This window comes from Pinus tabuliformis, chromosome X (genome assembly GCF_031772625.1).
Source record: "Pinus tabuliformis cultivar Carrire ecotype Pingquan chromosome X, CPIR1, whole genome shotgun sequence".
Taxonomy (NCBI): domain Eukaryota; kingdom Viridiplantae; phylum Streptophyta; class Pinopsida; order Pinales; family Pinaceae; genus Pinus; species Pinus tabuliformis.
The window spans coordinates 765,133,227-765,160,774 of NC_142308.1; the positions used below are offsets into that span (position 1 = coordinate 765,133,227).

Below are 27,548 nucleotides of genomic sequence, written 5' to 3' on the forward strand. Positions count from 1 at the left end.
GAATAATTTATCAGAGTAGTCAAATCCTAGAGCAAATGTCCCTCGATTTGACGAAGCCACACATGAACTCAACATTAACTTTGTTGTTTCTCTGTTGTATTGAGGGAAGTTTTCTGCAATATTATCCAAATCCTAATTTGTTCTCTAATGAATAGGGCTAACCACATGAAGGTGGAAGCTCTTATGGCCCCTCCCCCCACACCCCCCCCCCCCCCCCCCCCCCCCCCCCCCCCTAACCCCCTTCTCCCCCCCCCCCCCCTTCTCCCATCACTCTCAATTCCCTAGTACCCAATCTATCTACTAGGAAATAGTTGAAATCAACAAATTAGGGTTCATGCATAAACACTAGCAAAACAAAAAATTCATAAAGAAACATACATGCTTTTTACATAAAGAAACATATAGCAATCATTCATTAAACTATAACATCCATTCATCCATTCATTCATTCATTAATCATAAACATAAAACACTTATCTCAATAAATTTTATCATCAAAAATATGTTTTCATAACATGGTACATGATGTTTCTAATTATATAACTAGTAAATCATTTATTTTTCTTTTTCTTCACTTTTGAATAGAATTCAGAAATGACTTCATCAAATGTTTCTTCTTCCCCTTCGTTCTTATGGCCTTTGTAGCTTTGATTGATGACTCGGTCATGTACTCACGACATCATTGAGGTCGTTGCAAGAGGGGAAAATCATCAACTGCAACAAGAAAGAAATGTTGAATTGATATTTTGTTTATTATTATTACAAGTATTCATTTTATAGAAAGAGAATTAAAGTGTTCTTTACCTGCTTCAATAGCGGGGACAAGCGGAGTTGTTTTTTATTTATTGTTTTTTAGTTTTAAATGTATGTTGTATATTGTTTATTATAATGTTACAGTGTTTGGTTATTTGATAATGATTCTAATATCTTGGTTGAATAAACTAGGTTATAGAAGAGAGTTTTTGAAAGATTCCACTAGAATCCTAGATATTGGGTTCGTGATTGGATTCACAACTCGAACCTTAGGTTTTATAAGAAGACTACGTGGGGTATAGTCTTCAAAGAACATCTAACAATGTGATGTAAGATATTCACCAATATATTCATTTTCCTCACAATTATAGTATGGGGGTTAGCTTAGTCCCTTGATCATCATGGGGAGGGTTATATGCACGTTATACACTCCCTAGATCTTACCCTGTATCAACTAGGTGAGCTATTGGAAATATTCCAAATAAGTGAATTCCTAAGATTCGAAATTCCATATGCAGAAAATGGGTGGTTGATTTCTAACTAACTTAGTCACTAAATCAAGATAATATAAGGATACTACAATGCTAACATGTAATAGGAATCCCAACACCTATATACAAAGGAGAAAATGTTTGGTTTTGTTTTCCTTTTTTTTTACTGCAAATATTTATTCCTAATGCTTGATGCAAATTGTGTTGAATTGCTTGCATTTTGGGTAAACACTCTCATATTCTAGGGAATAAATAGTTTGGTGGTTTGATCAGTGGACTTACACTTAGTTTAGGGGAGCCTAAAGACATGAATTTTCATAGGTTGAGGGTGTGTGAGGGAACTTTCCTTGCTCTAATGTGCTTCATGAAGATTGAATGTTTGGTTGGTTGGCCCAGTGGGTTATCATTGATGAAATTGTTTGTGTACTCTATTGATAATTGGATGAGGTGAAGTAGTCAATAGTTTCATTTGGGGGAAGAATTTGGTGATAATTTCATCATATGAATATGAGTTCCACATGATGGATCTCAAATATATTCAAAGGCTTGTCCCTCAATTCAGGTTGGGTAAGAAATATGACATTTTAAATTTGTATTTCAGTTGTGATTTTCAAGCGTAAAACCCCTAAGACTCTTGAAAAATGTAACTAGGTCCAGTCTTCATAAAATGTATTTGTCAAAATAATTTTTATTATTGCTACAATCACTTATTAAAGCATGGGTTTCATGCTTGGGTCAACATTTTATTAGTAAAAGTCCCCATTGTGTACTCCTAGGATTAATAAAGAATTATTAGAGTCGTTGTATATTTTATGAGACCCTTCTTGGGCTTTCAAATGATGTAAAAAGAATTATTTTTGAATCAAATAAGAATTATCTAACCTCCACACGAAGTCATCCTCAAGAAAGGTAATTCGACCTCATTGGAAGGATATATATACAAGGCAGTTCGAATTCATTTGGAGCATCTCACACATAGTTCATATATGAAGTTGGAAGCTGAGAAAAGTGCGAAGGTGAAGAAGGAGGCTAAAAGGAGTGCGAGTTTGGTAAAAAAGGAAGGGAAAGACATAATCGAAGCTTTGGGATCTCTCTCTCTCTCTCTTGCATGGTTTAATTTAGGAGATTGAAGTATCCATGTCAAAGTCGAAGTTGATGTTGTTGTTTGTTGATGCCGGAAGATACCAAGTCAAAGTTGCTAGAGTCGAAATGTTGTTGCTACTAGGTCGAAGGTTGGATCGAAGAAGGAAAGGATGGCCTGGTATGGAGGAGGTATGTGTCTAGGTTGAAGAGTCTCAAGAAAAAATTGAAGGAAGATATTTTGACTGGGTTTTCCCTTAGATAGGGGTTTCCCTAGCAGAGTGCCTACTTCTTGTGTCTTATGTTTTTGTGATCTTCATGCACACATAATTTGGTAATTGCTTCATGAAATATAATATAACAAATAAGTAAAAGAAGCCAACATAATTTACAAGTAGTTATCAAGAAAGAGAAATCTAACCCTAGGTCTACTAGCATTGATTTATCAACATGGTATTAGAGCTAAGGTCAAAGAAGATTGAATATCACTTCGTTGGCTTGAAGGAAATGATTACTCCCTCTATGATAACAATGGGATTCAATTCTATAGGAATATGGATCAAGAATATTGTCTACTACTTATTCAACAAGGTCAAAAGTCAAGGGTTCTTAGCTACACTTACAGGATCACTTAATGATGATAATGAATGGATCAGTGATAGGGGAAAGTAAACAACTACAAACTTTATCAAAGGAACCATCTTCTCATGTAGTGGAATTGGGAGACAACAAAAGCTACGTTGTTAGAGGCATGGGATCAACATCTTTGAAGATGGAAAATGGAGCAAAATTTCATCTCAATAACATACTATATTTTCCAGGTTTGAAAGAGAATTTGCTTTCAATTTCTTGCTTAGAAGATAAAGGGGATATAGTTTCTTTTTTTGATGGAAAGGTCTTGGTTTGGGGAAAATATTCAAGTATTGATAAAGCTAGGGTTATTGGAGTTCATGAAGGAAGCTTGTATAGAGTCATTACACCACTTCCTCAATCCCTAGTTCATATGGAAATCAATCCCATTGAGCTATGGAATAGAATATATGGTCATCTTCACTACAAGTTATTTCCCACTCTTAAACATCCAATTCATGGCATCCTTGATATTAAATAATATCATGAAGGAGTTTGCAAGGGATGCTCTTTGGGAAAGCATAAAAGAAAACCATTTTCAAATAGTGAAACAAGGTATAAATAAATATTAGACCTCATACATTATGATGTGTGGGCCCATGTCTAAGAAATAACTTGGAGTCATCTTTACTATGTAACATTTATTGATGATCACTCTAGAAAGACATGGCTCTACCTTCTCAAGAAAAAGGATGAAGTATTTGAAAAATTCAAGGAGTTTAGAAGTGAAGTGGAAACCCTAACTGAAAGGAAAATAAATACTTTGAGATCTGACAATGGTGTGGAATACGCTTCTAAAGAATTGATTGAATTTTGTAAAGAAGCAGGAAATAAGAGGGATATTATTGTTCACTACTATCCCGAACAAAATGGAGTGGTTGAGAGAAAGAATAGTACTATTGAAGAAGGTGTATGAACAATGCTCCTTGATCAAGGCTTACCAAAATTTCTATGGGTAAAATCAACAATGACAACCATATATATTCAAAATAGAAGTCCTCATATAATTCTTGAAAATATGACACTCGAGGAAGAATTCACAGGGAAGAAGCCAAGTGTGGACTATCTCCAAATCTTTTGGAGTCTAACCTACATCCACATTCCAAAGGAAAAACAAAAGAAGTTGGATTCTACAAGCATCAAAGGGATCTTCATTGGCTGTAGTCTCTACTCAAAATCATATAGAATCTACATCAAGGAAGGGAGACACATTGAAGTAAGAAGCGACATTATATTTGATGAAAATCAAGCCTACAAAGGATCAAAGTATATTCCTATTGATTCTGATGATGAAGATATACCTATATTTTAAGAAGAAGAAGTACAACCTGACAAGCCCTCTACAATTCAAGAAGAAGAAGAAGGACTAAATGAGCCTATTCAACCTGTGGTCATACCGAATGCTAGAAAGAGGCCAAATTTGTTAAAATCTACTCTTGAATATGATGAAGGACATGGAGCTGCGAAAGGAACCTTTAGAGAAAGAAAAAGGCCTAAGAGATATTCTGCATATGTTTCATATATGAGAAGACTAATTGAATAAGTACCATCTACATTTGAATAATTTTATCATCAAGAAGTATGGAAGAAATTTGTACAGGAAGAATGTCAATCCATCATGAAGAATGAGGTTTGGGAAATCATTCCTAGACCTAGAGAAAAATTGGTTTTCACCTCAAAATGGATTTACAAGATCAGACACGTTGTTGATGGAAGTATAGATAAATACAAGGCCAAATTTGTTGCAAGTGGTTTCTTTCAAAAGGAAGACATATATTATCAAGAAACCTTTGCATCCACTACAAGGTATACTACCATTAGAAATTGGGTTTCATTGGATGCTAAAATGGGATGGAATATCCATCAAATGGATGTGATGACAACATTTCTAAATGGGACCATCAATGAGGAAGTATACATTGAGAAACTCAAAGGCTTTGAGGTAAATTGAAAATATAATCATGTGTGTAGACTCAAGAAGGCCCTATAGTTTTGAACCAAGATCCTAGGGCATGTCATGAAATAATGGATGCATGCCTTTTAAGAATTGGGTTCATGAAGAGTTTCATTGATCCAAATCTCTACATCAAGGTTGTGAATAATAAGCTAGTCATTATTCTATTGTATGTGGGTGTGCTATTCATTACTAGTGTGGAGAGAAGAATACAAGAATGTAAGAAGATGTTGGTAGATGAATTTGAGAAGAAGGATCTAGGGTTGATGCACTATTACCTAGGTCTGGAAGTCTGGAAAAATCTTGGGGATATATATTTGGGGAAAGGAAATTATATCATCAAGTTGTTACAGAAATTTAGGATGATCGATTCTAATCCCATGACTACTCCTATGATCACTAATCTCAAGAAGTTGAGGGGATCTTTCCCAAGTCTTGTGGATCCTACCTCATATTTTCATTTAGTGGGTTCTCTGATGTATTTAGTAAATACTAGGGTGGATATATGATTTATTGTGAACATCCTCAATCAATTTTAGTTGGAGACTCTTCATGATCATGGGATAGCTGCCAATCATATATTGAGATATCCTTGTGGCACAATACATCACGGCCTAAAGTAAAATAGCAAGGAAGTCAAGCCGGTTGGCTTCACAAATTCTGATTGGGGTGGTAGCGAGACCGATGGAATAAGCACTACTAGTGGATGCTTTAATTTGGGATCTACCATGATCTCATGGATGAGTACAAAGCAAGATCGTGTTGCTTTGAGTAGTGTTGAAGCAGAGTATGTGGTTTCATGTGAAGTAGGAAAGGAGGTTGTATGGTTGAGGAAGATTTTGATAGATTTGTTCGAGAAGCCTCTGGACCCTACTATGATTAATTGTGATAATCAAAGTTGTATCAAGATGTCTATAGATCACGTGTTTCATGCTAGGATGAAGCATATCAACAATAAGTTCCATTATATTAGGAACTTGGTGAAGGATGGGATCATGAAGCTACAATATGTCTCGACAAAAAATGAGGTAGTTGATATACTAACAAATTCTCTTCCTAATAATATGTTTGAATATCTTATAAGCGTGCTTGTTTTAGTTGATATTAGTGATCTTTTTGATGATGATAAAAGTTTGGAAGAAATTTTTTGAGGCCTTGTGTGTGAAACACAGTGCCTGGGAGGACATCTGGTCGACACTATGTGTTGATGTTTAGTTCCCGAAGTAGGAGGGTGGCATTGGTCATGGAGCTCTAACCTCATATACACACCCAGATTCCTGGGTTGATGGTTAGTAAGTAAGCCTGATGGTACCTAGAGAGGCTGAATGATTTAGTCCATCTTAATCCCACTCAGATAGATTTCCTGGTTAGGATAGTATGTGGCATTGCAATGCCTAAAATATTGAGAGACCTTGGATAAATTTCCCTGGTCAGGAATCTATTCCATGGCATTGCGGTGTGTTATGCTCTTGACCTGCGAGAAGATACCAGAATACCAAATATGCGAAGAAATATACCCAGAACATAAAACAATAAGAAATAATAGGAAGTATTTTATTATTCAGAAAAGGAAAGCAATGTTCACTTGCCTCTTCGAGGGGGCAACCTCCAATAGAGTTGAGCTCAATTACAAAATAAGACACAATGCTCCCCGAGGGGAGTCTCTATCTTTTATATAGGATTCATACATGCAATACCATGGGTTAATACCATGGTTCTTATTAATACCATCTATCTAATACCATGGCCCATTTGTAACTAATTGTGGTCCCTTCTTTAAATGTGGGTCAACCACTTACAATTATTAATATGGGCTTTATTGACTCTTTATTTAACTATAACTATGACTCGACCTTATTACATAAATAAGGGGTTTAGGGTTGGACCCTAACATGGTGCCTAAACTCTTTATAGTTCATATAGTTTGAGATCTTCCTTATGAATACCTCCCTAGTTAAGAGGGAGTGTTGACAAATGTAAGTAGGTTTAGTCTTCATAAAATGTATTTGTCAAAATATTTTTTATTATTGTTACAATGATTTATTAAAGTGTGGATTTCATGTTTGGGTCATCATTTTATTAGTCAAAGTCCCCATTCTAGACTCCTAGGATTAATAAAGAGTTATTAGAGTCATTGCATATTTTATGAGACCCTTCTTGGGCTTTCGAATGATGTAAAAAGAATTATTTTGAGTCAAAGATGAATTATGTAACCTCCACACCAAGTCAGCCTCAAGAAGATCAAGTCGGTCTCAAGAAAGGTAATTTGACCTCATTGGAAGGCTATATATACAAGGCAGTTCGAACTCACTTGGAGCATCTCACTCTCTCACACATAGTTCGATATCTAAAGCTGGAATTTGGGAAAATTGTTAAGGTGAAGAAGGAGGCTAAAAGGAGTGTGATTTGGAAGGGAAGAAAAAAATTGAAGCTTTGGTCTCTCTCTCTCTCTCTATCTCTCTCAGGAGTGTTATTTTTAAGGGAAGAACAAAATTGAAGCTTTGGTCTCTCTCTCATGTGATTTGGAAGGGAAGAAAAAAATTGAAGCTTTGCTCTCTCTCTCTCTCATGTGGGATGATTTAGGATATTGAAGTCTCCTTTCCAAGTCAAATTTGTTGGAGTTGAATTGTGGCTACTACTAGGTCGAAGGTTGGATCGAAGAAGGAAAGTTTGGATTGGTGTTTAGGAGGTTTGTGTCTAGGTTGAAGAGTCTCAAAAAAAATTATTGAAGGAAGAGATTTTAACTGGGTTTTCCCCTCGATAGGTCTTTTCCCTGGTTGTGTCTTGTGTTTTTGTGATCTTCATGCACACATAATTTGGTAATTGCTTGATAAAAGATAATATAACAAATAAGTAAAATAAGCCAACATAATTCACAAGTAATTATCAAGAAAGACAAATCTAACCCTAAGTCTACGAGCATTGATTTCTCAACAAAGACCTCATCAAAGTTCATCCTTGTCACTAGGATATGACCCCTATGTAACTGATCCATATTCCTTTCAGGGTCGACTTCTTTTCCACCACATGAAATATCAGCAATGTTACCACTCACCAAGGGGATAATTGATCACAAATTGTTGTATAATGTCTCTTATTCTCCTTAATAAATTGATAACGGACATGAAGGAGGGGATTCGAGATATGTATACATAGGTATTACCCCCATATCTGGGTTATGGACATTGAATTGAGCGCATTAACTAAATTCATGAATCCCATCCCTAGCTCTCATGTAGTAGGCCTTTGGCGGCACCATGGGCTTGTCTTCTTGTGTAGATTGGGATTGGGAGATGAAGTCGATGACAAACCCACCATCTAATGGCATTTATGATAGCTTATAAGCTAGTACACTCATTTTTCCACCTAGTGAGAGGACCTCCAGCATATGTTGAAATTCCGCTGGAACACACACAATTCACTAATGTAGCAATATGTTGTCTCATTCCAGAGCAGGTGAGAGTTCAAAATTTGGTTAAGAAGTTGGGTGCTAAGATCCATAGTAGAAATTCTGGTGAAAAGTTTGAAGAACAGTTCAATAAAAACCATGATGCACAAGAAGGGTTTCCCACACAGAGGTGGTTGTGGCAAAGGTAGGCCTACCCTCCAACCTAGGTATGGGAAGGGATATGACCATTTTGATTGAACCATCCCCCACCATTTTTTTTGAATGGTTGTAGACATAGAGATGCAATAATTTGGGGTCACAGGTGATAATATTTGGGCTCTTAGAAACATCCTCAATCATAACTTCAAAGACCAAGAGGATGTAAATTTTATATTGGAAGGAAAATTCTTAGACATGGAATTCCACATTGTTGTGCTTATGAGAATGAAAGTTCAAGGCTAAGTGTCACCCTCGATGGACACAATTCTAGATTCTCCCCAATTCTCTCCAACTCAGACAACAATGATGCATGATCAACAATTCAGTCCCTCACTAAAGTGTCGCAATACCCGCAAGGTTCCTAAGGTAGCTCAAGTCGAAATAGGTCCCTCCAGTGAGCCAACTCTAATGATGCACCCTCTTCCTGACAATGTTGAGTGCTACAAGCCCTGTCCCATGGTCAAGGAAGTCACTCTCGGGTTCTAATTGGACCACGTGAGGCTTCCAAGGTATCCTCCTCATGGCCACGATTCTCCTATGCTTCCGCCTCTTTTTGTTTTCTTCTCATGGTTCCTTTTGACAACCTCGCTTTGGTTTCCCTTTGTAATGTGGTTTGTAGTATTCAAGATGACCTTTGGTTTCTCCTTAATGGGTAGAGGTTGTTGAGAAATAACTATGGAAACAATTAATGTTGGATTCTCTTTACTTTGATAATTGCTTACGATTACATGTTGGCTTCTTATTACTTTTTTTATCTTCATTTCATAAAGCAATTACCCAAACCATAAATTATAAGATCACAGAAAAACAATAAACACAGGACCTAGGCTCTAAGCTAGGTCAAAACCCCTCAAAGGGGAAAACCCAGTAAATTTTTCTCTTCTTATAGAATCATATCAAAGTGAGAATTCCAAGACCCAAACACCAAGACCAAGACTTCCCACAAGACCCAAGTCAACCCTCTTTTCAAGCTTCTCGAACAACTCAAAGTCAACTCTGGTCAACAGTAGTCAACGCCTTTAAAAATTGGTCAAACTACATATTTTTGGCCCCTACAACTAGGTCTGCAACTTTGGCCCCTACAACTACTTCATAATTTCCAACTTGTGAGAGAATTAGGGCATATTTATTCCTCCTGTGACCTTCATTCTCTCTCCTTTGACTTTTTCTTTTTCTTCTTGACTTTGTTACTAGCTTTCACTCTCTTCTTGGCACAAAATTTGAACTTGCTTGAGATACTCCAAATGAGGTCTAACTATCTTCTACTTATAAACATCCAGGAGGTCGAATGGGTCACTCTTAGGGTCAACTTTTCCGAGCAGGGCCAACTTGGCCTTGTTGGGACAAAATTGGCATTTTTTACTCAAATAAAAATATTTTTCCACTTTCTTTTCAAAGTCCAAATTGGACTTGAATCTAATACAATAATTTGACTCATGAAAAATATTCTTTTGACTCAATAAACCCTACAATCATGAAGAACATTCTTTACCTAATTAACCAATTGACTTAAGCATGAAACCCAAGCTTGAAAAACAGATTTGTTTTTCCTTCTTTTTGTTTTTACATAAAATATATAAGTACATAAGTACAATGAAAATTATGAAGACCAAACCTAGTTACAATTTTCAACACTTCCTCTTAACTAGGGAGGTATTCATAATTGCACTACAAGATACAAGGAAAATATCAAATTGAAATATTATCATAAGAAGAGCCAGATTGTCAACATAGTGATATAGCGAGGCCTTGACTAACAAGCTCTATCTTTCCACTATATTAAAGCACAATGTTGGGGATGCATGACTATAGACACCATCATCATTGCCTCGCAAGGCACATACCCCATCAAGCTTGTTGCCTTCTTTACAAAATGAATTCATTTTATTTGAAGATTGAGACATAGAGAGTAATATAGTATTTACTTTTCAAATGTGTTTCCTTTGATGATGTCTTCAAATATCTTTATGCTCCCAAGACTTTCCAAGAGACTTCAAAGATGCCGTAGAATGATGACTTCTAGGATGGTTACTTCAAAGATGAATGATGATGCTTCCAAGAATGTAGATGATGTTCCCAAGGATCTTGATTCTTCTTCTTGTAGAGATATTTTTCAAAATGAATGATGATCAAAGAGATTCCAAGAGAGAGAGATTGATAAGATGATGATGTTCTTCAAAAAATGATGAGCAACCAACAGTCTTAAATGGTAGAAAGAGAAATACAAATAGATGATGTACATGTATTCCTTCAAGATGAATGATGAGCCTTTATCCTTCCTTTTGTCCTCCAAAGTAGCTTTGATGAATGTCTTTCACTTGTGCCAACAAGAGTGATCTTCAAGTTGCCTTCTCCTCATCTTAGCTTTGATACCATGTTGAGAAATCACGAGGGTAGAAATTAAGGTTGAAATATCTTTACTTTGATAATTGGTTGTGATTATATGTTGGTTTCTTATTAATTTTGTTATGTTCAATTCATCAACCAATTACCAAAACCATAAACTATGAATATCACATAAAACAATGAACACGAGATGTAGACTCGAAGCTCGGGGAAAACCCCTCCAAGGGGAAAACCCCGTAATTTCTTCTTTTCTTATAGATTAAAATCAAAGTGATAATTCCAAAACCCGAACACCAAGACCAAGACTTCCCACAATACCCAAGTATACCCTCCTTTCAAGTTTTTCCAACAAGTCAAAATTCATTTTGGTCAACGATAGTCAACACATTCAAAACTTGGTCAAACTGTAGATTTTTAGCCCCTGCAATTGCTTCAGAATTTCACATGTGTGAGAGAATTAGGATATATTTTTTCCTCCATTGACCTTCACTCTTTCTCCTTTAACTTTTGCTTTTTCTTCTTGACTTTTTTGTTTGTTTTCTCTCTCTTCTTGGCATAGAAATAAAATTTACTTGACATACTCGAAATGAGGTCAAATTGTCTTCTATTTATACACAACTAGGAGGTTAAATAGGTCACTTTCAGGGCCGACTTGTCCAAGTAGGTCCAACTTGGTCTTATGGGGACAAAATTGATATTTTCGACTCAAATAAAAATATTTTTCCACTTTCTTTTCAAATTACAAATGGGACTTGACTCTAATACAATAATTTGAATCATGAAAAATATTCTTTTGACTCAATAAACCCTAGAAGCATGAAAAGCATGCTTGACTTAATTAATAAATTGACTTGAGCATGAAACCCATGCTTGAAAAACAAAATTCTTTATTTTTCTTTTTACGTAAAATATATGACTACATAAGTACAATGACAATTATGAAGACCAACTCTCATTACAATTTTCAAAAAGGCCTCCTCCTACTTCTGGCATTTCTTTGGTTTTCATATGCTAGATCATGATTATGGCTGGATTTTGCAAATCTGTAGAGCTCTCATGACTGTAATTTTTGATCATATATAATATAAATATTTTAATTACAAAAAAAAAGGTGAATATGAGGTACTATTTCAAGACACTCTTATATGTGAAATCTTTGATACACCTCCCCTCATCATGGAAAAGGGTTTTGAGCCCTTTTGATGGCTTCAATGCCTTTGAAAATAGGTCTTGGTTGTTCCACCTTTGATTGAGGTGTCTAGATATCAAAAATTTATTCTTTTGAAGATATTTCTACCATAATAGGTTTTTGTTGCAAAGCATTCATTTGTTCTATAGGTTTCTTTCCCTTGGGGAATTCCATGGGTGTTATAGTAAGAGCCCTACCTAAAGGCATTTTGTCTAGCTTGAGAATAAACCAAATTCTCCTTCAAATCATTACAATGTTTTAGTATTACAACATTATATTCATTTAATGCATTGAATTCATACCCAAAGATGAAATTCACAACAAAAACCTCAAACAAGAAATAAATGAGTTGTAGAAATTGTGTTTTCTTTTACAAATAGTTGTTACAATTCCCAACTTCTCTAATCCATTACAAAACACAATTCAATTCCCAACTTCTCTAACCCATGAGAAAATCATAATCCAGTCAATTTCTTGAAACATACTTGAAATCTTAAATTGTTAACAACAATATGAAAAGAAAATGAAAAAAATGATATTTAACAAAAGAAGCTTGATTATCTTATGCAAGGTGCATAGAAAACATCAAAATAGTCAAACAATGCTAAGATAAATATACCCTCATGGTGATAATCTATATCAACTCAAAACATCCTAGCTAACAACCTATTATTAGCCCAAAAAGTTTAAATTCTAGTGTACAATGCTCAAATTCTTTGTTTAATGGGAAAAATGGTGGAAAAAATTGAACGTTGTGTGCAATCTTGCACTATCATTGCCCCATCTCAATCAAAATTCATTGTTCTTTTTTTAATTGTGATTTGTTCAAATAGCGGACTTCCTTCTCTCTCCCCCCATTCAGATCTTAAATTATAATGCTTATTTATTAGCAAGCCATGGCCACCAAATTAAATCATATCTAAGATTTAATTGTGTGCGTTGTCCTTTCCACCTATTTTGTCCTTTTTCTTTTACGCTCTCTTTTAATGCACATTCAAGTTGTTTCTTCTAGTTATAAGGAATCAATGAGTATGTGATATGATGATTTCTTGAAATATAGTCGCAGAATGTGATGAATATCAAATTTATTATTACAATTGCACATGATTTGGCGAAAGAAAATTATAAAAAAAACCCACATGAATATAACCCAAGTTGATGGAAAATCAGTGGATATACCTCGGTTTCCATTAAAAATATCAAACCAATTGAGGGGTGAATTTTCAGGCATTATTCTAGGCCCAATACCTAATAACATGATGCCACATCAACCCAACGATAGACCAACTCCTCCCATCATATCGTTCAAAGGCTATTCACCCACTCTCATCTCCACATTCGATATGGGCTTGCCACTGTTGATGATTCTTATGCTTGATAATTCATAGCATCGTGGCCATGTCCAACATTCTACACCCTGCATGTGGCTTAGAACTCATTTTGAAGCCCACAACTTGATGCCATTCTCGAGGCCTAAGGTACGTGACTCTGTGGAATTACTATGAATATTCTTATTACTAAATATGAAAGGTAATTTTGAATGGTGAATGCAATCAATGCTATGGAGTTAGGAGGGTTTGAATCCTCAAATTAGTCAAATTGTAGCAGCATAAAACGAACAAATTACTTCCATGATCACTTTCACTTTCACTGCTTGACACAAAGCTAGGCCAATTTACCAAATAACCTCTCTACCAAGATGGTTTTTAAGATTGTATTAATGCCTTTATTTAGAACAAAACCCAAAATGCTCATGTTTTCATCGCATTGAACAAAACCAAAAATGTTCACACCTTCATTGTGAACAAAACCCCAAATGATAATGCCTTTGTCGAGAACACAACCCCAAATTATCACACCTTTGTCGCCTTAATCATATTCCCAAGGGCTAACCCAGGGAATCAATCTGCCTGAAGGTCTTCATCGATGAGAAGGCTTGGCATCTTGATCCAAATGGCTCCAAAAAGGTACATAGGACAGAGGGTTATGAACACTAAAAAATCAAAAGCGCTCAAAATGACTTCGAAACAGAACCAGAGCGTAGATCTCATCTTCCTAATCATGGAGATGTGAACGGTTCATCAATCCGAGTCCGGATGATGAATTTATCGCGAAAAGAGTTGCCTTGGTTCCTTTGAAAAAGGGAGGTTTTTCTCATAAAAATGGACTTAAAGCCTTTATAAATAAAATCACATCGAGAATCGTGCAAAGGGCAGACTTTAAGATCCCCGATCAACGATTGCCGATATATGGGGTCAGAGAAGTCAAATCGGTGATATCAGCGCTTGCAAATTGGCGATGGAATGTCGGAATTGGAAGATCGGGTCGGTGAAACCCAAGGCACAAGACCTAGACCTTTGGGTCGATTGCAATTGTGATTAGCGATCGTTGATATCAGCGATCGAAGCGATCAGCAGCTGCCAAAGGTAGGACCCCAGGCTGCATCGATTGCGATAAGCATCTAAAGGTGGACATGATAGGGTTTGTAGGGCCGATTTAAAATGTTTTGAAGTCCGAATTTAAAGGATTTTCGTTGGATTTATCAGTTTTTAGTGTATTTCTGTTTTAAATAGAAATAAGGCTATTCCGAGGATTTTGTTGCACCAGCTAATGCTTCTAAGTAAACGGATTCTATTCTAAACAAAACCGACCTTTGATTTTTAAGCGCGGCTTTGATCCAAGCGTGTTATAACACATGATGGTGACAGAGAGCCGAGGGGGAGTGCAAAAATGCTAGGTAACAGTGGGCAAGAACAGTATGACAGAAAGCCCAAGAGGCTGAGTGGAAAGGTTGTGAGGAAGAGGCCTGAGAACCTGAGTGCCAGAGAGGGCTTGAAAGCCAGCGCAACACTTGAACCCCATAAAGCCATAGAGCTTGATCAATCCAGAGTGCAGATAGCCATAGAGTCACAACGCTTGAAATTCTGGCAGATCACAGAGCTGCAGTGATAAGACAGAGCGTTATAGGGCCAGATAGCCATAGAGCTGCAGAGCGAGAAGTCTAGAGCAGTTATTCTTCTTTGATCAATTCTTCTTTGATTGATTCTTCTTTGATCGATTCTTCTTCTTGCAATCGATGTTGTGAAATCGATATTGAGAAAGCTTCAACAATTTTGATAGATATGTTTCAGATGTCCACTTTCTTGTGTGAACAGCCATCTTCACAAGATTTTCGGCTTGAGATCGATGGTGTGAGCAGCTTTAGCAGTGAGACCTCCACTTCTTCAGATGGCCCTTGGTTGTGAGGTATATGATGCGTTCATGTACTTCTTCTTTCTTCATTATGTTGCACAGATCCTTGGTTGATGTTGATGCAGGATCTTGTTTATTACATGTTGTCATGATTCCTTGCTTCATGTTATGCGGAATCTTTTATGTGATGTACTTGTTGTCATAACTCTTTATGTTATGCCTTGAGATCCTTTGTTGTATGTTGTTGGGATACTCTTTTTGTCATCATGCATGTGTTTTGTATTGACATCCCTTTTGTGCCATGTTGGCGGGATGCTCACCATTCATGTTTTTGTATCATACTGATAGGAGTCTTTTGATCAAGAGTTCTAGTTGTGGAACATCTCTTAGAGCCACTCCTGCGTGAGGGAATTTTTCCTTGTATGATCACGACATCATATCTTGTGTACATCACCTTTATTGACGGCACTTAATGCAGCGTCCTACACCATCTTAACACAGGGCCCAGAGACGTAGTCCCTCCTGGACGAACTCCGTTATCAACGCTTATGTTTTCATGTGCTGATGATTGTTATGTTCCTCTTCTTTCCGCATGCAGATGTATTCATTAATGTTCTTTTAAAAAGAAATTTTAACACATCACGAAAGTAAAAGGTCTTGGAATGGTCCTTCTTCACACCCGGACCTGGATCAAGTGGTATTAGAGCGGTCTTTGCATTGATGTGAATTGTAGTGTGAACAATGATAGAGGATGAAAGAGAGATGTACGAGACCATGCTCGACATTTCCAAGAGAGTGAAACTTATGTATGAAACTCTACAGAAAGAGATAGAGGAAAAGGAGTGGTTGCAGCTTCAGTTGCAAGCCACAGAAAAGGCCATGGAAGAACTGAAGAAAAACAAACATAATCTTCAAACAAAGAATGATGAATTGAAGATGCACCTACATGAAGAGAAAGAGGAAAAACAAATTTTGCTATGACAGCTGCAAGCAAAGGACGAGGCCTTGGAAAAGCTACAGCATGACCCATGCAAGGTAAAAAGTAGTTCTCCATCTTCATGTATGTTTCCTGTAATGATTTCGCTATGTTTGAAAATCACACCATAGGAATTGGCTCCAAACTGTTGAAGAGAATTGGGTATGAAGGAAAAGGCTTGGGTATTAATCGCTAAGGCATTGTCAATACCATCAAAGTAGAGGAGTTACACCGTCAAGCAGGACTTGGGTATGTCAGGAAAGAAGTTGGGGAATGCGTTGAGACATTTAACGAACCACCAACGACGGATGATGAAAATCCCTCAACAGTTCTTTCCCAATCGAAAGAGAAGGTAAAAGATGTTGATTTCCTTTTGATTTCATCTTCTCATAGTATGATGTTTGTTGGAGATTTGGAGATCCCAATTATAGGGACAAACATGAGGCTCCTTACAAGGATGAGGCATGAGGAGAAAGAAGAACTTGGTGCTAATAACCAAGGCATCACTCAACCTTTGGAGGTTGTGCATGAACATTGATTTTCAAGCTCGAGATACACTAAACGAGAGTGCTCAAAGGTGTCAGATTCGTTCGAGACATCGTCGAGGAAAGAGAATGATGGGAAAACATCCCCATCATCCCATGGCAGTTTCCATTGCAGGGAGAGAGCTGAGGAAATCTCTCATCACCATACTGACATCAGAAACAACAAAGGAAGGTATAAACATTTTCGATCTTCAAATGTTCATTTTGAGTATGATCATGTTGTTAATAATGAACGAAGATCAAGGCATCGAAAAAAATGTACCTTTTGTGGTTTACCTAACCATACCTTTTTTTAAGTGTTGGAAAAGAATGGCAACACTCATGAGGTGTGAAAGACCCTCTCAACAGCATGAAAAGAAACAAGTTAAGCAAATATGGAGGAAGAAAGCCTACTGCAGTAATTGCAATAGAAACGACCATCAAAGAGCCACTTGCTGGAAGCTCCATCCAGAGCAGTGCCATAAAGACAAAGCATCGGTGTGTGAACCAAGTAAAGCAGTTGTTCGACAAGAAAATCCACCTCAAGAAGGTGACCATTCACCATGATAAGTGAAAAATGGTTTCTAGACATGTTGTTGTTTCATGGTCATTATTTTATAAATCATTTCTTGCATTTTAAAGTGTAAAAGTGATGAAGTGTTTCCATCACTTGTTCAACAATAATGATGTCTAGTCATTTCCTGAATCGTCTTTTGAGTTGCATGTTAAAACTCTGAAAGTGATGTTATGTTTCCATCACTTGTCCACACAATAGTGTTTGGCATTATGTGTGTAAATCATGTGTTGCAGTGATGATGTGTTTTCCATCACTTTTTGAAGCAACCATGATAGGTTGGCCTTGTTGTCATAGCTAGGATATCACGTCCATCTTGTTGTAAACTTGACCATCGAGTATGTGATAAACTTATGGCAAGCGTGGGATGTTGGGTCATTAGTTGGTCATATCATTCAAGCATGTGATTTGTAAAACAATGTACTACAGGTTACAAAAGTAGCAGGTGTCGGCTCGTCGCTTAAGGCTCCGAAGAACAAAGGTGAAGGAGATGGAAGTGAGACCTTTTCAGGATGCTTGTGATGCAGACAGGGTACAGAGAGAGTTGTAGATTACTTTTTATGCTTTCGGAGGACCAAAATCTCCTCAACGGGGAGGATTGATCCAAGTGGCTCCAGAAAGACACACAGGATAGAGGGTTATGAATGCTCGAAAATCAAAAGCACTCAGAATGACTTCAAACCAGGACCAGAGCATATATCTCATCTTCCTGATCGTGGATGTGTGAATGGTTCGTCAATCTAAGTATGGATGATGAAGTTATCACGAAAAGAGTTGCCTTGGTTCCTTTGAAAAAAGGAGGTTTTTCTCATAAAAATGGACTTAAAGCCTTTATAAGGAAAATCACCTCGGGAATCATGCAAAGGGTGGAATTTAAGACCCCTGATCAACGATTACCGAGATATGGGGTCGAAGAAGTCAAATCGGTGATGGAATGTCGGCATCGGCGAATCGGGTCGGTGAAACCCAAGGCACAAGACCCAGACCTTTGGGCCGATTGTGATTAGCGATCAGAACGATCGGCGTCGGTTATCGGTGGATGCCAAAGGCAGGAACCCACGTTGCAACGATTGCTATAAGCGTTTAAAGGTAGACCTAATAGGGTTTGTAGGGCTGATTTAAAATATTTTGAAGTTCGGCTTTAAAGGATTTTGTTCGGATTTATCAGTTTTAGTGTATTTATGTTTTAAATAGAAAGAAGTCTATTCTAAGGATTTTGTTGCACCAGCCAATGCTTCTAAGCAAATGGCTTCTATTCTAAACAAAACCGACCTCTGATTTTTAAGCGCAACTTTGATCCAAGCGTATTATAACACACGACGGTGACAGAGAGCTGAGGGGGAGTGCGAAAAGGCTGGGTAACAGTGGGCGAGAGCAGTATGACAGAAAGACCGAGAGGCTGCGTGGAAAGGCTGCGAGGAAGAGGCCCAAGAGCCTAAGTTCCAGAGAGGGCTAGAAAGCTAGCGCAATGCTTGAACCCCATAAAGCCACATAGCTTTATCAATCCAGAGCGCAGGTAGCTATAGAATCACAACGCTTGAAATTCTAGCTGATCACAGAGCTGCAGTGACAAGCCACAGTGCTATAGGGCCAGATAGCCATAGAGCTACAGAGCGAGAAGTCCAATGCAGTTATTCTTCTTTGATCAATTCTTCTTTGATTGATTCTTCTTCTTGCAATCAATGTTGTGAAATCTATATTTAGCAAGCTTCAACATTTTTGAAAGCTATGTTTCAGATGTCCACTTTCTTGTGCGAGCAGCCATCTTCATACGATCGTCTCCTTGAGATCGATGGCCTAAGCAGCCTTAGCAGTGAGACCTCCACTTCTTCAGATGGCCCTTGGTTGTGTTGTATGTTGCTTGGCTACTCTTGTTGTCATCATGCATGTGTTTTGTATTGACATCCCTTTTGAGCCATGTTGGCAGGATGCTCACCATGCATGTTTTTGTATCATACTGATATGAGTCTTTTGATCGAGATTTCTAGTTGTGGAACAACTCTTAGAGCCACTCCTGCGTGAGGTCATTTTTCCTTGAATGATCACGACATCATATCTTGTGTACATCACCTTTATTGACAACACTTAATGCAGTGGCCTACACCATCTTGACACGAGGCCCGGAGACGTAGTCCCTCCTGGACGAACTCCGTTATCAACGCTTATGTTTTCATGTGTTGATGATTGTTATGTTTCTCTTCTTTCCGCATGTAGATGTATTCATTAATGTTCTTTTAAAAATAAATTTTAACACATCACGAAAGTAAAAGGTCTTGGAAGGGTCCTTCTTCACACCCGGACTTGGATCACATCTAAGATCGAAGTTACTCCTACTCTTGTTTCAATGATTATTTAAAATTTTGTATTGTGCTTATATTTTAAGGACTAGGAGTTCAGTTTTATATGTGACATAAGTTACATGGCTTAATGGTCAAGTGTTGTTGTGATGAGTGAATATAAGTATCAAGTTATAGGTGCATTAAACGTTATATTATGAGATAAAGGCTTCAAGAGTTAAAATTTCAATATTGAAGGTTGTATATTTATATTAGCCTATAAAGAGTTTGGGGCTTATGGGTTCAAGAGTTATTAGGGTTGTATGGATTACGTGAGTTAGTGGCGTGGGGATTTATTAAGTTTTAGAGACCATATGTTACAAATGTAGTATATGGTTAAAGCATTCAAGGGGAAGTAGGGACTACAAATTACAAGAGGGAGTGGATATTAGACTTAAGGATTATCCCCCAAAATTTAGGTTTATCAATTAAGCCATAAACCAAAGGAATATTTTCAATTAGGAGGAGACAAGATTAGGATAAGAGGGATAACAAAATTCTTGTTGTTAAATCTCGTCATACACACTAGTCTTTAATTCCACTTCAATCTTGTGTTGGTGTTTCGCTATTATGAGAATGGATAAATTTAGGATTCGAGGCATCCATGTGATGATCATTGGTATGTTTTTTCTTCTAGTAGTTTCTCAATTTTTGCTTCTATGATCACATCTTGCTACCTACATAATTTCATCTCCTCGACATTTATATTATAATTTTGTCGAATTCTTTGTGTGAGTCATATTTGAGTCTTGGAACCTTCCCATACTATCAACACATGCATCTACTATAACCATGTAAAATTTTAGTGCATATAAGTACAAACTAAAAAAAATTCAACGTTGGCCCCATTCAAAACCCCCTTTGTGCAGGGTCAATTAATTAAAGCATGATTTCCACTTTGCGAGGCACATTTTTTGTTACTTGATCCATTTTATATCTATTAATTTGAATTTTTTGGCATTCTTCTTTCAACGCATGTTATCCATGATACAAAATATGATCATTAGGACATGCATGGATAGCTCGTTACTCCATTCCAATATCTTTCATAATGGCATGTAAATATCGATATGTGTGAGGTAAAACATTTGACGATGGTAACATAAATTTACCTAACAATCTAAAACATAATTAAAAAATTATTAATGCTTAACATAAAGAAAATTAATCATACATATTGCATCCAATTTTATAGATGATCAACTTACAATAAAAATAGAGGAAAAACAAAAAAAATTATCATCAAGTACTAAATGTTAGAAAATATATTACACAACTTAGGAGTTGTGTGACCCAAGTGTGTGACAAACCATTCATATTATTTAAGTTCACCATTAGCAATATAGCATAGATAAGACTTGTTTTGGAGCCTTCATAAAGAGATTGTGTTTCCATCTCAATTAGAGGTCTATCAAAAACACCATCTACTTGGTCATCGTCATCATTCATTCCATCATTATTAAATGTATCCTGGATCAATATATTTGTCCCCACTTCTTCAACTGTGTTATTAGCATCATCATCTTCCTCCATAGGATCATTAACTTGATATTCAATATTCTCTCCATGTTCCTGAGTAGGCGCTTGTATAACGACCACGACATCTTGATCCATGGCCAGTTACCTAAAGCGTTGTTTCTGCATAATTACAAACAATAAAGTAATATTGATGTATATAATAAATCTTTAAATGATACAAAAATTTAAAAATATACTATATCAAAACAAAGACAACAAATCAATGATGAATCTTGTGCAATTTATTAATATGTTTATGACTATGTTGAAAAAATATATGAAACTTGTTAGTTTTCTTAACATTTAGAAAGAGATACACTTTATGAGATATATTCTCACAACTAGAAAAAAACAACCAATTCTTATTTCACCTTCATAATTATGTCCTATTTTTTCTTTATTTCACTTGGAGACTGTGAGTTTGATTTCGATGGCAACTTTCCTTTCCAAATTAATTCAAGACAATGGTTTAATTTATAAGGGGTTCAAAGCTGAGGGATTAAGGGTTAACACAATAGGAGTTAAGAGGTTATTAGAATCCAAGTGTTAGGGGTACTTATGAGTTGGTAGTCTAGATGGAGCAATCAACTTCGCTAAGAGTGATAAACAAAAACAATAAATCAATGATGAAGCTTGTGCAATTTATCAAGATATTTATGGAATATGTTGAAAATTTTTAGGAAAAATGTTACTTGTATTGACACGTAGAAAGAGATACTTTGTGAGATAGATAGTCACAATAATAATAAAAATAATTTATTCTTATTTCACCTTCATCATCATGCCATATTCTTCCTCGAGTTCACTTGGTGGTCATGCGGGCTTTTAAGTCAATGGAAACTTTCCCTCTAATCCTTAGCCTTTATCCCACCCTTAATATCTAAACCATTAACCGGCCCTAACCCTTTAATCCAGCCAAAACCCTAACCCCTTAGACCCTATCCCCCTAATCCTTAACACCTTAACCGCATTCCCCCTAATTAATCCCTTAAACCCCTAACCCCTAAGCCCTTAACCCTTAACACCTAAATCATTCAACCCTAAATCCTTAACCAATAACCAATTATCCTTTAAATTCCCCAGGACCTAAACCCCTAAACCTAACTTAAACCCTAACTTATTAACCCCTAACCACTTAACCTATTAACTAATAAGTACCCTAACTTATAATTTGAAGTTGAATTTTTTATAATTTGAATATTTTAGGATTTTTAAAGACATAATTTTATAATACATTTTAGGTAATTTTTTGGTTGATATTGTTTCAAATCTAATTATTAATAAAAAGTTATAAATTTTAATTATACAAATAAAATTAAAAATAAATAAATTACACACATCAATATTATATATTTCTCGAAGAAAATTCATAATTGTATTCAACCTAAAAACAAAGGAAAAAAATTACATTTTGCAAATGCCCGAAAGAATTTGATCAAGCCAACCTTTTGTCCAATGCACAAAAAGAGAAAAAAAAAACAAAACAAAACAAAACAAAACAAAAAAATTACATAAAATTGTCGAGGCTAAGTGTGATAATAATTAATTAGGCTTCCCCTTTTTCCTTTCTTTTTTTCCACCTTTCGCCAAACTCCTTGATTAGGAGCGGTTTATTTTATTTCCAATTGATTGCCTTCTACCTTCGGGGGAACTTCTTTTTCTGAATCTAAACTCCCTGATGTATGGGTTCACTTTATTCCCCCCTACTTCCTTTTGAAAGGGTATGACATGTTTAGCATAATCCTTCTACTTCTTTTCTACCTCCTCCACTTAGGAGCCTTGTTGATTCTATGCTTTTGATTGTTGAAGACTCTCATCCATTTTTCATCTTTATCATTTGAAGAAGGTGGATTTGAAGATTTCCATCCCTTTGGAATTTGGGATCTTTTATTTGTCCTTCCTTTTGCTTAAGGGCATGAGTTCTGCAAATGCCTTGTCTAATGGTAGATTCGACACCTAAATGCAATTTTTTCAAAGTCTGGACATTGTGTCCGCTTGAAATCTTGATGATTTAGATGGATGCAGTTTGGTATGCCTTTGATTAGGTATATCTCCATGCAGATGCTGGAAAAAGTAAAGATACATTTGTCCATTATTTCTCGATCCATCTTTATAATTCTCCCAAATGAATTTTAAGTGCCTTTTAAAACTTGATGGTTCCAAAAAGGAAGTGGGAGATTGTGAAATATTACCCATATTGGCATCTTTGTAATCACCATTATTGCGGCATCAAAAGCTGGAAACCTTGGAGTGATGAAGATACCCTCCCTTCCCCAAAACCATGGTCCTTCGTTTATGACGTAGTCCATATATTTCAGATTGTCGAATTGAAACACAAAAAATCCATTTGCACATGGGCATATATCATAATTTTTAGTCCAGTTGACGTAGATCCATTGATGTAGATCTTCAGACTTGGGCCATAAGCCATTAAATCGGTAGATCATAGATATAGCTTGGAGAACAGTGAAAATACCACTCACTTATATCAATTTTACTGATAGCTCTTATGCTTTTTATGCCTTCTCATCTATGTAAGGCCCCGACACAACCATATTTGGAGTTAGTGTGGCAACTTTCCCTCTCACTTCATCCTTAAAAGAACTTGGACCATTAATCGATGAAGTTTTTCTTGGTGGAATGCTTAACGCTGGGGTATTTTATTATTATTTAATAAAATGTGTATGATAATGTAACTTTTATTAAATAATTTTTTTAATTTTCAAAAATTAAAAATCCAAGCATCAGGGGTATTAAGGAGTTGGTAGTCTAGATGGAGCAATAAACCTAGGTGAGACTGAGAAACGAAAACAACAAATCAATGACAAAGCTTCTGCAATTTATCAAGAGGTTCATGGAATATGTTGAATTTTTTTAGGAAAAACATTACTTTTCTTAGCAGATAGAAAAATAAACACTTTGTGAGATATATAATCAGAACCAAAAAAGATAACTTATTCTTATATTGTCTTCATTTTTCATTCAAAATATAAATCATACCATATGACCAAAAAAAAAACAAAATTTGACAACAAATTAGTTAAAAATCAAATAAAAATATTTAAAGCTCACACACACACACATACATCAGTAACCTACCCCCTGGTAACCTCTAAATTACTAACCCATAACCCCTTAGATCCTATCCTTCTAATCCTTAACACCTTATGCCCATTCCTCCTAATTAAGCCTTGAATCCCCTAACCCTTAATCCCTAGCCCCCAAACCCTTATAACCAATAACCCCTAAGACCCTAAATTATTAACCCATAAGCCGACTTAACCCCTTGATTCCTAACCTTAAACCCCTTAAACCATAAACGCCTACTTTACAAAAAAAGTCTACAATATAAAGACATATAATGAATAACTTACTAAGGAACGATATTCATGCCTATCTTCAAGGTGTCCAAATTCTCTATAATGGTGTTTAGTTGTTCTTATTAAAAGTCTCCTCCTGTTGTAGCCCCTGCATCTAGTACAAGGGTAATAATATTTTCCATCATCCATTTTTCCTTACCAAACTTTCAATATTGATTATCTTTAAAAATCAATCACAGCTTAACTATTTGTGATGCAATTTGTAATTCCATTATATATAATAATTTTTTTGTCAGATTTACACCATCCAAATATTATGTAGAGAAATTTTATAACGAACAAAAAAATTGACCTCCTCCACCATTGGTATTCCAACATTGCTATGCTTGACCTGGTCATATGTCGGGAATCCGACACACATAGCATGCAAGTCGGATATCTAGAGTTTGCGTCAAATATCCAACACATTAATGAACAAAGTAAGATATCTAATGATGGTCAGGGATTAAAAAAAATATAAAAAAAAATCCAAATAAAATCTAACATTACGACTGATTTTATTATTACTATCAAAGTAAAGCGTTGTATTTTTCACCAATATGTAGTATTGGAGAGAGGGGATTATGCTCCATACATTCCCTGCACTCCTAAGATAGGAGACACCTAGGGAAATGTTTCCCATTTCCCTCTTTTGGGGAAACTTAGTGAAACATAGGGGGGAACATTTTCCCAATGTGGGGAATGCATTTCCCCAAAGGGGGTTCTTGTGGGAACCCGTTGAATTTTTCCTAAAAGAAATAATTTATGAGTAAGGAAGTTTGACATTCAACCCTAGTTCCCTACTAATGCTATGTAATTAATTGTAATGTCAAGAAGTGGCATCTCCTTTATATTCCATTTTCATCCTTTTAATTAAATTTTTAACAATACCATTAATTGATTCAAGATGTTTGAGAGTGCTTCCAACCTCATTAGATTTCATATGGAGAAAGTAGAATTTTGGATCCCATTCAAAATCCAACAAAAGTAACATTTTTCAAGATTTTAGGATTGGTGGAGGATTGCAATGTTGTCATTGGATTCTATCATGTTTGAGGGTATGGAACTAGTATTCAATCAAGAAGACCAAGCCCTCTGTGTACCTCAATTTTTGTGGTATTAGTTGTTAAAATCCTTTGTCATGACCCTAGTAAAAATGTATCTATCACTCAAACAAAATCTCAAATTTACATATTAATATTTTTATATCTTATTTTAATGCTTAAATAGTGATATTGATGATAAGTATCCCAATATAGGCAATGATTTTGATGATATGTAGGTATTTGTTGTACCATGATTTTTTTGGACTGTAGAGGCCATCTAGAGCCTCTTTCTTAACATATTTTTTGTTCAAACATGGATTGCACTTAGTGCTATTTTTGTTATATGCACACCTACTTTTTATATATAAGAAACTTTACATATTTGTGTGTAATGTTTTTGATTCATATGGATGCACATGAATATTTATTTATTTTTTGGTCAATCGATTTTTGGTTTGCTTTTAGTTTTATGTTATTTTTCTCATTATTGTGGTCGATCGGTTTAATGAGTAGATAACATGGTTCAATACCCATTGTTAATTTCTATTTTTAACTTTTGTTTCTTGGTTGTAGATATTTATGACCTCACATCGAGTATTTGACTCATCAATCTTTACTTTTTTGAGTTTCAATAATTTCAATTTACTATTCTAGCATTGGGATATTAATATCTACTATTTTGTTTAGTACTAATCAAATGCTAGAATAATGAGTAAAGAATAATGAATTTAAATTAATGTATGTTATAAAATGATGAATGATGAATTTAAATAAACGTACATTTTAAAATGGTGAATGATAAATTTGAATTAATGAATACAATATTTGTTTCCCACAAAAAAAAAAATATTGTACTTTTTATTAAGAGATAATAAAAATTACATTTTGTAGACACATTGTTGTATGTATGCATATTTATCAATCAATCACTCAATATCACCATAAATATATCAAATCGGGGTCATATACTAACTATTGTCCCCAAAATACAAAAATATCATGAAGCTCATCCAACATGAGCACATAGAGAGTCCCAAAATAATACATAAAACAATTCTAAATAGAGATCAAGATGAATAATGTCTAGAGAAAAAATAGAAGAAAGGAAAAAATTATATATACAAATGATCATAGATCCCAACAATCATATCACAATTGTTGACTAGAAATATGTGTAGGAGATCGGCTGAAAGAAGATGTAGTTGAGGTTCCTCCATGAAATTCGGTGATCTGCCAACAATCCTTTGCTAGATTAAGATTTTGTTTGGAGATACCATGTGCACATTGATTTAATTTCGTGTGTATATGTTGACATTAAAAATATGAGAACATATTTTTTAATCTCATAACTTCATCCAGAAGGGTGATAAAAGAAAATTTATGCAATATTAAGTGTCATTCAACCAGTCGATCACAAGCTTGGAGTCTCCAAAAAGTTGTAAATGAGATGCACCCTGTTCTATGGCAAAAACAAATAGGTTCCATCAAGTAATAATTTTAGCATAGTTATTTGATCCAACCCCCATACCAACAGATACATGAAAATAGATGTTAGAAGTGAGATGAAGAATAAAATCGCCCCTTCTTGTTCCCACCCAAATTAATTGAAGCACTGTCAAAATATGCCCACAATTTAGTTCCTCGGGTTGTTTAGCCACTATTTCACACACCCTATGAACTTATTTCTCCTATGGATAGTGACTGAGGATCACCATTGCTTCAACGACAATAATCCTAGGAGAAGATATATGATCCTAGAATATAGATCTATTGTGAGCTACCCAAATGCCCCAACATATGATTAATGGAAGGGACTTGAAAGTGTGGGAGGACGAGAGAGAGAGCCAGTATTGCTAAGTGGATTAAATAGATGGACCCATCCAAGGACTAATTTGAGATTATGCAAATCTACAGAGGTCCCAAATTACGTGGCTAAAACAGAAATTCATGGAGAGGTGAGTGATAGACTCCCC

At 35.8% G+C, this 27,548-nt stretch overlaps 1 pseudogene; it reads right to left on the minus strand.

Moving 5' to 3' along the window:
• Nucleotides 1-21,266, minus strand: part of LOC149142099 (protein GAMETE EXPRESSED 1-like) — a 60,319-nt pseudogene extending 39,053 nt beyond the window's left edge.
• Nucleotides 21,267-27,548: the final 6,282 nt, after the last annotated feature.